We start from the raw sequence: 15,809 nt of genomic DNA on the forward strand, positions 1-15,809 counted from the left end.
GCTGTGTTATCATATGTTCAATGTTAAATGACAAAAAGTAAAAAAAAATTAATGAAATGACCGCAATATACAGCAATGGGCGGCAGAACGTTCTCCTCATTCAGCGGTCCATGGTTGTTTGGCAACGACACTATCCTTTAAAGGAACTACATTTCTTGGTGGAGTACTTATGTCAATTATTATTAATAATGATTCAAATTATTTTCTGAAAAATTGTGTAATTTATCAGATTTTATGTTGGCTGCCGTTTTATAAAAGAAAAAAGCCACTACTGCAATTTTATCACAGGGGAGGGAGTTTTACACACTCCCCTTCACGTTGTGCCTAAGAACACCCTTCCTGTGATAAAATCACAGTAATGCATGGTCTCTCATGGCTTACTGCTCTAATATATACTTTTTTTTAATATATACATTTTTTGTCTTACAAATTCTTCAGAGAACATCGTATCACCTTATTCTGATTTTTCCTTTAAATGGCAATCAAGAATAACAATGCAGTTTCTGAATAATGATATAAAAAAAAACTATATTTAAAGCATTAAACATGTCCTGAGATGAAGCAAAAGCTTACACATGTCCAAATCAGAGACCACCCATCATTTCCTTTCAAAACAGCCCTGCAGTGGGCTATGCCTCAGACCTCAACATCATTTTCATGTGTTTGTGATTAGTTGGATTGTGAGAAGCATAAAATGCAACCAAATCTAAGACTGAAACTTTGGAGGTGTGGAAAAATATCCGTGCAGATTTCTGTGAGAAAACTGAAACAGAATGGAAGCTGTAATAAAAGCAAAGACTGGAAATGTGAAAATCTGATATTATATTTAGTTGTTGAGGCTTCTGTGTAATTTTCTGTTTAATATATTCTGTTTAATAAAATATCTTTTTTTCTGACGCTGAAAAATGAATATAGTGTACATAATGGCTGTTTTGACTGGAAGGGTGGCCACGGATTTCGCTGGCAAATCAATTACACTTTAATCTTTTTCTCCTCATGTGGACAGAAAATCAAAGAGTAGCCTAAGTGTGAATTTAAAGGTAATTATATCAAACCAGTCAAAAGTTTTGACCACCTGATTGAATGCATGATTTTAAGAGTCTTAAAGACATTTAGATCTAAAATCGTATGCAGAACATCCGGAATGTTCAAGCTAGTGAAGATGATGCTTACGTAGCCAGCTTTCAGCACCCGACAAGGTCTCAACTCGTGTACCCTTTTCAGTTCTGTTGCAAAAGCTTCTCAGGTGGCTTCTCATGAAGCTGCTTGAGAGAACGCAGAGAGCAGATACAGCTGGGTCAAAGCAAAAGGGGCTGAGCTACTTTAAAAATCTAAATTAGAAGTTTCCTTAATAATGTGCCCCATGTTTTTAGTAGACAGGTCTGGACTGCAGGCAGGCCAGTCCAGCACCCACACTTTCTGATTACGCAGCCCTATAACATGCATATGTTGCTCCAAAAGGTGCCTTCACAGAAGTGTAAGTTACCCATGCCATGGGCACTTGTACACCCCATACCATGATACCACTCCAGCTTGTGAACTCACCACTGGTAGCAATCTGGATGCCTGGAGAGCATGTTATTTCCATAAACAATCTGAAAAGTTGATTTGTCAGACCACAATCAACTGTGTACCAGTTCGTCTCATTAATTTGAGCCCAAAGAAGTTGGCGGCGTTTCTGGACGTTGTTGACAATAGGCTTCCACTGTGCATAGTACAGTCTCATCTTGCAGCAATGAACAGTGTTTATTGACCTCGGTTTGTCAAAGTATTCCTGAGCCCATGTGATGATATCCATCACTGACATATGCTTGTTTTTAATGCACTGCCATCTGAGGAATTGAAGGCCACAACCATTCAGTTATGCTTTTTTGATTGGTTCAACACCTTTTAGTTGGCCTTTGAGTTGTTGTCTCTGAGTCACCGTTATTGCTGCCCTAGATGTTGATCTGTTGAGTGGAGGGTGACATTTTTGCTTTAGGCCAAAACTCTGATCAAATAACATTCTCGCTGAGCCACGGTGACACTATAAACATTTGTTGTTATGTTTATTTTCTCTTTATTTATGATTGTGATGTTTATATGCCCATGAATTGCTGCTTGAGGCACTTCTATTCATTTCCATTTTTCTAAAATTTGGAAAATTGTAAAAAAAGGGAAATTTCCATAAAGTGTGTCTAAACTTTTGACAAGCACTCTGGTCATCAGTGGCCTTCAGTCATAGTCGTGATAATTCAGTTTCCAGTGTTTTTTTCAGTCTCTTTGTTTCTACAGAGTGAAAAAAACAACTGTGCAGGTACTTTTTGTTCATCAAGGTACAAACCATCAAGACAGGGTTTGTGCAGCTAATACAACTTAGAAAATAATTCCAATAGAATTTGGTACAATTATGTTCCCTGACTAACGGTGCTGCAGATGCACCCAAGTGATAAGAGGGGTACCGGCCCAATGATAGTTTCGTACCTTGTGTTGGGGTGTATGGGGGTCAGAATGAGTAAATGAATAAATCTGCTGGACTGCCACATATGCTGTTATTTAGAGTCTGCCAACTTTGTGACATACATAGTTCCTGACAGTTTTGTTAGAGAGGGAAACTTTCCAGAATAAGTAAAGACATTTTTCTCTGTCTGAGCAAAGTAAACAAGGGACAATGTGTTCAGCTTTGCTCTCTTTTCGTTATCAAGGAAAAAGTTCCAGTAGAGTTGGAAAGATCAATCTTTTAAACAGATTAAGCTGATTGTGTACATATACGCAGGGAAGCACTTTAGAGGAGGTTGACTGAATACTTGACTGGATTACAGATCTGACTAAAACAAGCACAATTAATTCTGTAAGGACAGCAACATAAGAATACTCTGTATAAACAGGAGTGTGAATAATTACTGCAGCCCTGTGTGTGTGTATTTACATCTTTATCTTCAGAATGATGAAAACATTTTTTCTGTTTTTGGGACATTTATTAAAAAAATGGTAGCTAGGTTGAGCATTTAGTGTAGACACATTGATATGATACAATGGGCCGATACTGTAAGCATTAAATAAAAAAAACCTCAAAACCAAAAAATTTGGCACAGTATGTTATTATAATAAAAAAGCTGTGAATAGTGAATTTAGTTTGATTTGTATTAAAAAAACTTAATTAACCTCATGGTTTGTTGTAAATATACATTCAATCCAAATTTGATGCCTGCAACACATCCCAAAAAGGTTGGGACAGGAGCGTGTTTACCTCTGTGTTACATCTCCTTTTCTTTTAACAGCAGTTAATAGTTGTTTGAATGCTGAAGACACCAATACCTACAGCTTTGAAAGCAGATATTTTGCCATTCTTTAGTTATACAAGTCTTCCATATCTGATGCCTCTGTTATCATTTTTTGCGCTTGATAATGCACCACCCATTTTCAGTAGGCAGGTCTGGACTGCAGGCAGGCCAGTCAAGCACCCACACTCTCTGATTACGTAGCCATGATGTTGTGCAGAATGTGGCTTAGCATTCTTGTTTGTAAATAAGCATGAACACTCCTGACAGGAGTGCAAGGCTGCACTTGTTGCACCAAAAGGTACCTTCAGAGATGTATAAGTTACCCATGCCACAGGCACTAATACACCCCATACCATGATACCACTCCAGCTTGTGAACTCACCACTGGTAGCAATCTGGATGGTCTTTGTCCTCTTTTGCCTAGAGAGCACGTTATTTCCATAAACAGTCTCAAAGGTTGATTTGTCAGACCACAATACACATTTCAACTGTGCACTAGTTTGTCTCAAGAGTTTGAGCCCAAAGAAGTCGGCAGCGTTTCTGGACATTGATGACATCAGGCTTCCACTGTGCATAGTACAGTCTCATCTTGCAACAATGAACAGTGTTTATTGACCTCGGTTTGTCAAAGTATTCCCAAGCCTGTGTGGTGATATCCATCACTGACATGTGCTGTTTTTTAATGCACTGCCATCTGAGGAATTGAAGGTCACAACCATTCAGTTATGCTTCATGGCCCTGCTCTTCACAAACAGATATTTCTTTGGATTCCCTGAATCTGTTTATTATGTTATGCACCATAGAGGGTGAAATATCTAAAATGCTTCACTCATTGAGGTACTTTGCTCTTATCCTGCTGAATATGTTTTTAGTCTTAATTTGCCCCCATTTCAGCTTTTTTTTTTTTAAAAATAAGTTGCAGGCATCAATTTCAGAATAAGTTCATAGTTGAATTTGAATTGGTAAAACTTTGTAGGGGGGCACAGGAAACAACCTAACGCAGGGCACAAAGTAACACAAACTTTTTATGCTGTTAAAGAAAATCAAGCAGCGTGAGCTTCTGGCCACATTACCTCAATTCTTAGCCACAGTCTCCCACCAAATTTCAGAGCGATTCGTCAGCGTTTTGTAGAGATCTGTGCCAAACAGTGTTTTCAGGGCATGTATGTAATTTTTTTCAACACAAGTTTATTCGGTTACTGAGCTGTTTGTGTAAATCACAAAATCCAACCTTATAGTACTTTAATCACCATCTTGTCGACGACAATGTAGCACCGTTTTGAAGCAGCTGACAAGCTCACAGCAAGTGCTAGCTGGGCTAAGATACACTCCATACTGTGGGGTTAGTTGTAACACAGCATTACAACTAAGCCAGCTTCAGTAAACAAAGACAAATAAGTTTGTTTGCACTAATTTGTTTGCATCAGACTTTAACAGGTGTTAAACGGACCCTCTGTCTGTTACAGTGAACCCATTGTAGTGGATTGTACACGAGCTGTAGGAGCTAGAGACAAAGTTCAAGTGTTCATTTGTAGTATAGATGTATATATCACTTGTATAAAAAGATGATTATTCCAACTTAAATGTTTTCATAAAACCAAAATGTGTTAGGCTGTGCCCTGCTCTCTCCTACTGGTCAAAGTGGATTTACTAATCACTGTTTTTCTGATTTTATTTGCATCTAACTACTGTGAAAACTTTTTGAAGTTGTTTTGGAATTTATAACTGTTTATAACAGTTTCATAACCGTTGAGACTTCTTTTCTGCTAAATCTATGCTTCCTGCTTTTTTTTCCTGATGCTGAAAAATGAATAACTTGTACTTAAGACCGCTCTGACTAGAAAATAAATAAATGAAGGGCATCTAACTTTTGCACAGAACTGTATACAACTGAACAGAATGGAAATGGAAATATCCACCAAAGACAGGTATACAAACTTGTGTGTGTGTGTGTGTATGTGTGTGAGTGAGTGTTGGTTGGTTAGTAGTGATTCTGCATATCTTCATTCAGACCTGATTTTTTGCTTCATCTGTGTTCACCGACCATGAAATTGGAAGTGAGACTTGGCCTTGTCCGTTAACTGTGCCCTTTTGAATGACCGCAGCAGATAGAGCGAGAGGTTGATGTGGAAATCAGTTTTGTTCGCTACTGATAATACAACACTCTACAGATTGTAGGCCAAAACTTGATTCAAAACTATCACGAAACAATGTCTCAGACATCAGCCGGCATTCAAAATCGTTTTATTTTTGAAACATTTGCTGAACTCTTCAGCTGTCTGGTTCCTATCGCCACCACTGTGAACTATTCTGACTCGGTAAGCTTCTCTAGAACAGAACCTTTCATATCAAACCACTCTGAATTATGTTGTTGACATTGTAATAATCTAATTAAGTATAAATAGAAAAAAAGGCAGGATAATTCTCCTTTCACTGACTATCAGCACATTTCTAAGCAGCCAAAGCTTCCGAGTAAACATACTCCTATATATTATCTGCTTCCTTCCTTGTTTATGACCGCAGTATCAACAAAGTGACACCTTCTTATCAGACTGAGTTCACATTTGTGGAAAGTATGGAGGGCTAAGTGAGGCCGGAGTATTCCTCCGCCTCCTTTTTACATGCTGCGCATTTAGGCCGCAAGATGAAACGCTCAAATCAGATTAGCTTTCTTCTTTAAATTGGATTTAAAGGTTTAGACGTGCTATCAGCATGTGGACATTTTGTGAAACGATTGCGTCGGTGCATGAATGCTGTACAAACTGGAGCTAAAAATATCTGGTTAGATGTGACTGAAGGTTATTTACAAGGCAAGAAAATGATCTCCAAGTACTGAACGTTTGGAGGAAAACATAAAAGTAAATCTCTGTCAGATAAAAGTGTACAGTTTGTTTTATAACCATTACTTTATGTAGTCTGTTTCTCACCGTCTCTCTCTCTCTCTCTCACTCCCTCTCTCTCTCTCTCTCTCTCTCTCTCCTCTCTCCTTCTTCCCCTTACTTTGACCTCTGGTATGTCTATGTTAGTCATTTTTGAGCTCTTCATTGAGCTCCTCTTCCTTTGAAGAGTGAAATTGGTGCTCTGTTAATGGGACAGGCTAGTTGAGGGCACTTTATCCACACCACTGTTAAAAAAAGCAGGAGGTATAATTTGTTCCTTGGAGTCAGAATAGAAATGGATTGTGTCTGACGTGTCTGAGACATTGTTAAGTTTAGAAAGATCATTGTTCTCTTTGTTATGAGGACTATTTACTCAAAGATTTTCTTCAAGTGGAACTGTGCATGGTCAGCGCAAAAGTCTCAGCCTGCTCATATGACCAGTGGAGCAGAAAGTACTCAGAAATTACATTTAACCCTTAAGTAGTGTTCATAACAATTTGTGTGAAAATACCAGATGTTTAAAATATCACAAGTGTCCAGCGTAGGGTTCTCCTTTAGCAGCTCTAGCCAGTCAGCAGCCTGTCTATGTTGTCCACCCTCACACACACACACACATATACAAACACATGCACACACAGACACACACACTAACAGCAGGCCATGTAGGAGGAGAACAGAGTGAAAGACACAGCACCTCCACACTTTTATTCCTCGCAGGTTCACCCAACACCACATGTAATATAAATGTGTGGGGGGTGAACAGTGTGAAGTCACTGAAAATCTGTTATTTTATATGTTTTTCACAGAAAATGAGCAAAGGCCAAGGAATCTGAGGTTGAAATAATAATAAATCATATCATCTTTTCTTTTGGTGAAATGAAAATGGGTCCCACAGACCCCAACACCACACAAGGGTTCGAGCAAAAGCAGAAATGCTTCATCAAAGGTTTAAAGTACAGGATTGGTTAAAAGTAAATGTGCTTCCAAAAGTACTCAAGTACCAAAAGAAGAGAGTGTTTTGGTTTTACTAGTTTATAAGTATTTGAGCCAGATTGATCTTTATATATAAGCAACTTACACATCTGTGATAACAAGCATGAAATGTCTTTAAACAGTTCAGCTGAAAGCAGAGTGAGTGCAGATGTTACAACCCACCTCCTGTTACAGTTAACTCAGGTAAGTTGTTTGAACCAGGCAAGCTTTGTAACTTAAATATGTAAAAATATATAAACATCGATTTTCCCCACCAAGTCCAACAGTCTGGCAATGCTGAGAAGACGCTCAGACCCACAGCTCCACCTTTTCCGTGTCACTAGTGGACAGATGTGAGTGATGTGGAGTGGTGTGATTCTGCCCAGAGCAAGGAGTGTCTTAAGAAAGCTGGGGCTTTGGTCACTTGCATAGCATGTCAATTAATAGCGGCCTTTTTGATGAGCGCTAAATGCTTAATATTGTGCTGCGCAAAACTAGTTTTGGTTGCGTCTATATTTTTAAAAAAGGGTTTAAAACTCCAGCATGATGAGTGCCACTGTTTCTTATGCCTGAAATGTTTTTTTTTCCTGCCTGCTTAGAGAGCCTAGCTGTGTCCAAGACTGCCCTAAGAATACATAGTAACACATATTTTTGGGGTTCTGCTATTTTGTTATGGTGTCTGAAAGCATGTGTTCGAAATAGCTGACTACCAGTGGTGTCTCTGCCACAGAAAGCCTGGTGGGGCACAACAAAACTGTAGGGGCAGCAGCCGACTCGTCAATGAAAGACACAGACAAACCTGATCCAAACAAAAACACACTCCATCAATAAAAACACAAATTCACAAATTCACGTAACGTGGTGCAGGAGTTAGTGGAAGTGGAGACAGGAGCAGGGAAACACATTGCTTTTCGGGCATTAGGAACAACATGTCTTGTAATAATGCAGAATGACTCACCAGTGACGTTCACTGCTCGAAAAGACGCACAAGGATCTATCATCTGGGTGAACTTGTTAAAAACTTTTCTCTCCAAGTCCACCAATCCATGAATGAATTCAAGTGATAATATAGCAAGGGCAGGCAAGGAAAGCAGGAGAGTGTTTTTAGCTACATTCACAGTTAGACATATTGTTCTCTTGAATCTCTCTGGATTAAAGGAGCAGTTTTTGTCCTTTCCAGACTGAATGATGTTGAAATCCTCTGGCTGTTGTGTCCCAAACATTTAATCTCTAATTTCTGCTCTAATGGCTGGTACCAAATTTATTGCTATTATGGGTGGCTACCACAGCTGATGAGGAACAATGGCTAGCTGCATAGCAACACCCATACCCTAAACGATGTTTACTGAATATGGACATATGTTAATTTCATTATTTTTTATTGGCTACTCTCAGCATGGGGCCAATGCTATTGTGCTCCACGGCATGTTATTGAAAGCACATTGAACATGCGCAGAGTGTTTTTTAACTGCTCACTTGGTTGGACGAACGCTGACTGGCTGCATGCTCACCTAACGAAGATTGCTAGGAGAAATAGGTAGCCTACTGGCACATACATACATACATATATATATATATATATATATATATATATATATATATATATATATATATATATATATATATATATATGTATGTATGTGCATATATATATATATATATATATATATATATATATATATATATATACACACACACACACAGAACATTCCCAGTTTGGGATCCGTATGGCCCATGTTTGATTAATCCATGTTTCTCTGTAACTGGTGATGTAGTAGACGTGGGTGCAATAGAGGTGCAGAGCCCACCAGATGGACTGGTTCACAGAAGATTTCCCTGCATGAGATATTTTCACGTCAGCCATCTGCTTGTTCTTCCTTCCAGCCCCTGTCTGACGTTTTTGTCTTTTGTGGCAAAACCCTGTATGCAGTTATCAGTACAACACTTTTTAGTGGCTAGCATTCTGCTATTATAAGTAATGGTGAAGGTTGAGATTGTGATTAGCTATCATTCACTTAAAGGGACACATGGACCAGCCATTACATTAAATCCACCTCCTTTTCTATGAAACTCATTGTCCATTTTATCAGCTCCACTTATCATATAGGTGCACTTTGTAGTTCTGCAGTTACATCTAGTCCATCTGTTTTTAATCTTCAATGGCCAGGACCCCCACAGGACCACACAGAGCAGGTATTATTTGGGTGGTGCATCTTTCTCAGCACTGCAGTGACGCTGATGTGGTGGTGGTGTGTTAGTGTGTATCGCGCTGGTCTGAGTGGATCAGACACAGAGTTTTTAAACACCTGGTCTGAGGATAGTCCACCAACCAAAAATATCCAGCCAGCAGCGTTCTGTGGGCAGCATCCTGTGACCACTGATGAAGGACTAGAGGATGGCCAATACAAACAGTGTAGCAACTGATGACCTATCGTCTCTGATTTTACATCTACAAGGTGCACCAACAAGGTAGGAGTGTCTCATAGAGTGGACAGTGTTTAAAAGCTCCAGCAGCTCTGCTGTGACTGATCCACTCATACCAGCGCAACACACACTAACAGTGCCACTCAAATAATACCTGCTCTGTGGTCGTCCTGACCACTGAAGAACAGAGTGAAAGGGGGATGCAGAGAAACAGATGGACTACAGTTGTGCTCCTATATGGTCAGTAGAGCTGAGAAAATGAACACTGAGTGTAGATACAGAGGTGGTTGTAATGTTAAGGGTGATGGGTGTATAAGCATGCATTCCTAATCCTGTTTTGAGCTACTTGTTGATTCGTTTTAAATTGTGTGTTGTCATATCTGCCCTTCCATGTATTTGTATTCATCTGAGGTTGAGGTGATTGATGTTCTGCACCTGCTGAACAGGAGTTTGAGCTTGAAAAACTGCTCCTTCTCATTTCCGGTGAGACGAATCAGATGGCAGTTTGATGAATATGAAATGTGATAGCTGCCAAAATTCTTAATTACAAATTGATTCCATTTAACAAGTATAATTGCCAAAGTAGGAAGCGTCTCATGAAATGTCTGTTAATTCACAACCCATAAAGAATGACTAAATCTGTTCCTGAAGAATGAAGAATGAATAAAAATGCATGAAGTATTTGTCTACCCCTCAGTTCTCTTGTAAGACAAGTGCATTGTAGTGGGTGAATTACTGCCTTTCAAAACCTCCTTATTATCTTTTTGTTTACATAATTTGAAAATACAAGCAGCCATTTACACTGTGTTAAATGTTTTTGATGAATGGACCCAATAGAAATTGTCCAGAATGAATTCAAATAAAACCTACTGTATACTGAATTGTAAGAATGTGTTTTGCTTCTCCTGTGAAGTTTCTGGAGATGCAAGATTTTGTTCTGTCAGTGCAGTTATATTGTAGTGATTCCCTATTGGAACATTTTTAACCCCTTAAATGCATAATCCAGTGATTTTCAACCTAATCTCTGTCAGTCAAACCTGTAGAATAAGACGATTTCCACAATTTTGACGTGTTTACCAGGAAGCTCATTTAATCAATAGTAGAAACCATTGGGCTTCAGTAAACATTCATGCAAAACATGTTTTTGTAGGACATTTTCATGAATTATTCACTCAAAGAAAGATTAACCCTCTGGGATCTGAGGGCATTTTCTTTATTTTTGCTTCTATTTAAATTCTCTTTTAATGGCACTTGCATATAACATGATACCCATATGTTTCATATAAAAATGCTCCGTTATTTTCATCACCACATTCCAAATCCGCTACAGCAACTTCAGCGACTGAAAACTCTTTGCGCGCCATTTCATATCTGTCTCAAATGTCGACTAAACAAAGAATGGTTTCCGACATAATTGGCAAGTCCTTAGTGATTTCATTAGTGTCCACTGGTCAGTTTCACATAAATCTACCAGTCTGGAAAGGGTTACACGGCTAAAGCCATTGCTAAGGCTCTGGGACTCCAGCAAATCACAGTGAGAGTCATTATCCACAAGTAGAGAAAACTTGAAACAGTGGTGAACATAGGATTGACATAGGATTTTCCCAACCCATCAGCAACTGGATCAAGGACTTCCTGTCCAACTGCACTCAGACTGTTAGACTCTCTACCACCATCACACTCAGCACTGGTGCACCACAGGGCTGTGTGTAGAGCCTCCTTCTCTACGGCCTCTACACCCATGACTGTGTCCCCACCCATCCCACTAACGCTACTGTATAATCAAATTCAGCAAACAATCTCACCCTGAACTCCTCAAAAACTTAAGAACTCATCACAGATTTCAGAAAGAACTCTACAGAACCTAATCCATTATTCATCAATGGGAACTGTGTGGAAAGGGTACATGATTTCAGGTACTTGGGCACACACATTGCTGGAGATCTCTCCTGGACCATCAACACCATGGCATCAGTTAAAAAGGCACAGCAGCAACTTTACTTTCTCAGGAAAAACAACCTGCAAGAGAAGCTTCTGGTGTCTGACTACCGCTGCTCCATTGAAAGCGTGCTTACATACTGCATCACCACATGGTACACCAGCAGCTCAGCAGTGGACAGGAGACCCTTTTAGAGAGTCATCAGCACAGTCCAGAAGAGTATCTGCTGCTCGCTGCCCTCCTTGAAGGAGGTCTTTAGGTCCCGCTGCCTCAGCAGGGCAGCTAACATACTGAAAAACCCATACCATCCTGGTCATCATCTGTTTGACCTGTTAACCTCAGGTAGATGCAACAGGTCCATCACATCACGGACAAACGGACTTAAGATATATGTGCAATACCATAGCTGCTACATTCTTATTATACCCTCACCTCTTGAATCTTCCCTGGAGTGGCTGGCCTACCAAAAATTCACCAAGAGTGCATCGACAACTCATTCAGCAGGTCACAAAAGAACCCAGATGAACATCTAAAGAACTGCAGTACTCACTGGCCTCAGGTATGGTCAATGTATATAATCCCACAAAAAGAAAGACACCACGCAAAAACGGCATCCTTAGGAGAGTTGCAAGGCGCAAACGACTGCTGACCAAAGAGAACACAAAGGCATGTCTTGAATTTGCCAACAAAACATCTAGATGATCTCCAAGACTTTTTGTATAACATTCTTTGGACTGATGAGTCAAAGGTGTGGGCCCCATTGCGTCTAGCTTTAAGCTACCACTGCTTCTACCATAAGAACATCATACCAGCAGTAAGACACGGTGGTGGTAGTGTGATGTTCTGCAGCTGCTTTGCTTCTGCAGGACCTAGAGGACTTGTTATAATTAATGGAACAATTAATTCTTCTCTCTATCAGAAAATACTGAAGGACAATGTCCACCTGTCAGTTTGCGACCTAAAGCTCAAGCGCAGTTGGGTTATGCAGCAGCACAATGATCCAAAGCACACAAGTCCACCTCTGAATGGCTCAAAAGAAACAAAATTAAGGTTTAAGACTGGCTGAGTCACTTGAATCCTATTGAGAGATAGTGGAAGGTTAAATGGGCAGTTCATGCTTGAAAAACCCTCCAAAGTAGCTGAATTAAAAAAATTCCACAAAGAAGAGTGGGCCGAAATTCCTTCACAGTGATGTAAAAGACTCATCGCAAGTTATTGCAAACATTTGCAGCTGTTACGGGCAAGGCTGGCACAACCAGTTTTTAGGTTTAGGGGTCAATTACTTTTTCACATGAGTGATATAGGTTTTGAATTAATCTTTAGTTCATTTTTAAATTAATTTTTCATTTTGTGTTATATGTGTATGTGTATTATATATGTAATAGGATTTTTACACTGTGTTATATACAGTACTGTATACATATACTATATACATATGGAATATACATATATACACTATGTATATATACATATACTATGTACATAGTGTAAAAATGCTGTTGTATTTTTGTATTGTTACCACTACTACTACTACTACTACTACTACTACTACTACTACTACTAATAATAATAATAATAATAATAATCACTTCATCAGACTAACGATAATAGAAAATAAAGACAATGGCAGTAATAGGCATCTTTGATAAGTATAAATCTGCTAAACAAAACTGTAATTATCATTAATGCCTAATCAGCCATGCCTAATATATATCTGAACCTCATTTCAAAGAAAAACCTCTTCTATGCTGCAAATGCACACAGCAGAACCTTACACTACATTTTCATGTTGTAGGTTGCTATTTTTCATCTTTACAGATTTCATATATATGTATATATTTCTTGTTTGCATGTGTTGTATATGTTTACACTGCTGAGCCAAAACACCTGCCTTCTCTGCTGTCATGCAGCTGATGTAAAAGAAATCCATGACGGTTTTTCTTTTCATGGCATCCTTGTAAAGTATTACGTGCTTCACTGAATTTCAAGATCAGAAGGTCTGAAGCTGCATCTTAATAGAAATGTGTGCTAATGACCACACCACCAACATGCCATTCACACAAACGCCTCTTCTGCTGGGAAATTACCTTCTTCTTCTGTTCATCTTGTTATAGAGCTTCACTGATTGGCGCTTTTCCCTGTGGATTTGTGAACGAGTTTGTTTTTCAGGTGCCTTCCCACTTAAAGTCAATATCTTTTCTGTCCAGTGGAAATTTCCATTCGGTATGAAAACAGCTTGCAATTCATATTCATAAACTGAAGCTATGGATTCATTCAGCAGCTGATCAAAGTGTTCTATGATGCCTTTCCATTACAAGCAATTAATGTGCCATGTCTTCACGAGCAAGGTTGTAATGAAAGCAAAATGCAAACGTACACTTCGCTTGATTCAATAACTTCAAAGAGGGAGAGTGAAATGAGGAGAAATGTCGGGGTGTTCTGCGCATGACGAACCCTAGCTGAATATATCAAAGTGAAGAAATGTGTTATTGTATGCAGGGTATTCTGAAGTTAACACATAGCAGTGTATGATGTCGGACTGACATTTCTAGTTCAGTTAGTTTGCAGCAGAGTTCTGTGGCAGATGAAACAAAGAAAGGAAAGAAAAAAAAGACATGGAAGCGAGAGATTTTTTTCAAAATGTTTGCATAATTACATGGTTACGATGTAAACAAAGTCATTGAGAGTGGTTTGGTGTGAAATGCTCCGTTCTAGAGAAGCTTACGCAGAATTATTCACAGTGGTGGTAATAGGAACCAGACGTCTGAAGAGTTTAATTAAAGTTAAAGTTAGGTGACCCTTATTAGTCCCACAATGGGAAATTTCACCTCCGCATTTTGACCCGTCCGGTGCAGTGAAACACCACATACACACTAGTGAACACATGCACTAGGGGACAGTGAACACACTAGCCTGGGGCAGTGGGCAGTGGGCAGCCCTATCCAAGGCGCCCGGGGACCAGTTGGGTGTTAGGCACCTTGTTCAACGGCACTTCTGTCACGTCCTGTCGGCTCAGGGGATCGAATTTGCGACCTTCCGGTCACAGGACTAGTTCCCTAACCTCCAGCCCATGACTGCCCCCAAAAAACATGTCAGAAGTGAGATTTGAACCCACACCTCCAGGAGGGAGACTGCAACCTGAATGCAGCACCTTAGACCACTCAGCCATCCTGACCTGTAAATGGCTCTAAACACTCCATCACAGAAAGTTATTACATGGACTGCCTGATGCCTGAGATGTTGTTTTCTGATAGTTTTTAGATAAGCTTTTGGCCTAAAATGTCATTTTTAAAATTTGGACTCCAGGTTCCCATCACCACCACTTTAAAGAAATCCAAGTCAGCATGTTTATTTACAATGAACCACTTCACATCATACTCTGAATGACTTTCTGTACCTCTCAAGCATTTACCTATGAAGAAATTATATAAAAAAGGTGGAATTTCTCTTTATTTCACATTATTTTTTAATTTTAGAAGTGTATAATAAAGGAGTGGACCTGCTGGCAGCACCTGGGCATAAGATTTACCCATTAGTAGTGCAATTCTTACAAGCTTTACTGTAGGACAAAGCTGTGCCACGTGCCACCTTGGTTTTACATGCCACTTATTGTTGCACCAGTATACCCTTTCAGTAAAAGTCCTTTACATATAATTCTCACAGTGCAATTAAGAAAGATAGAGAGACAGATTGCAAATGAGTGGTAAATCCAGGGGATTTATTCCAGCCCATCACTTAAGCCAATTTAGAGCCAATTTATGCATCAAAGTTCCAACTAAAACTGTCAGTCTTTCAGGCAGCGCTAAAAGACCTATGTGAAAATCTGCCTGGAACAAATCAATCACAAATCCACCTGTGAGTCGTCTGAATGCGTTTCAATGGAAAGAATAAAAAAGGCCTGTACAAAAGCCTTAACATGGTCAATTTCACAAAGTTGCTTCATTTTGAATAGTGACTTAGAAATAGCACAGAATTTTGAATATTATTTCTTCATTTTAATAATCATCGCTTTTTTTTCTAGATTCTAAAACTCTGTTCATTTTTTATATGGTCTCAGACTTTTGGATTTTGGACTCCACCGTAGGTCTAACGACTGGCCAGGTATGCCTGCTTGTGCCCTTGGGCACTTAACCCCCCACTGCTCTAGGCAGCACTGCTCTGCTGGCGACACTGTGCTGTTCTCAGATTGGGCATAGTTAGGCAGCAAAATGACAAATCTCCCTCGTAGGATCAATAAAATACTGTTACAAACCCACGTTTTGTCTAGGGTGGTGTGGGATCAGTAACATGTGGCATTAAAAGACTGAACTGGTGATGATGGATTTAAAAGCT

General features: G+C 39.4%; 1 non-coding gene across 1 annotated transcript; it reads right to left on the bottom strand.

The window, feature by feature from the left end:
* Nucleotides 1-14,567: 14,567 nt before the first annotated feature.
* trnal-cag lies at nt 14,568-14,652 on the bottom strand. Its single transcript has one exon. It is a non-coding gene; the product is annotated as a tRNA-Leu (tRNA).
* Between the last annotated feature and the right edge of the window lie 1,157 nt (nt 14,653-15,809).

The sequence above is a fragment of the Colossoma macropomum genome, unplaced genomic scaffold, assembly GCF_904425465.1.
Source record: "Colossoma macropomum unplaced genomic scaffold, Colossoma_macropomum, whole genome shotgun sequence".
Taxonomy (NCBI): Eukaryota; Metazoa; Chordata; class Actinopteri; order Characiformes; family Serrasalmidae; genus Colossoma; species Colossoma macropomum.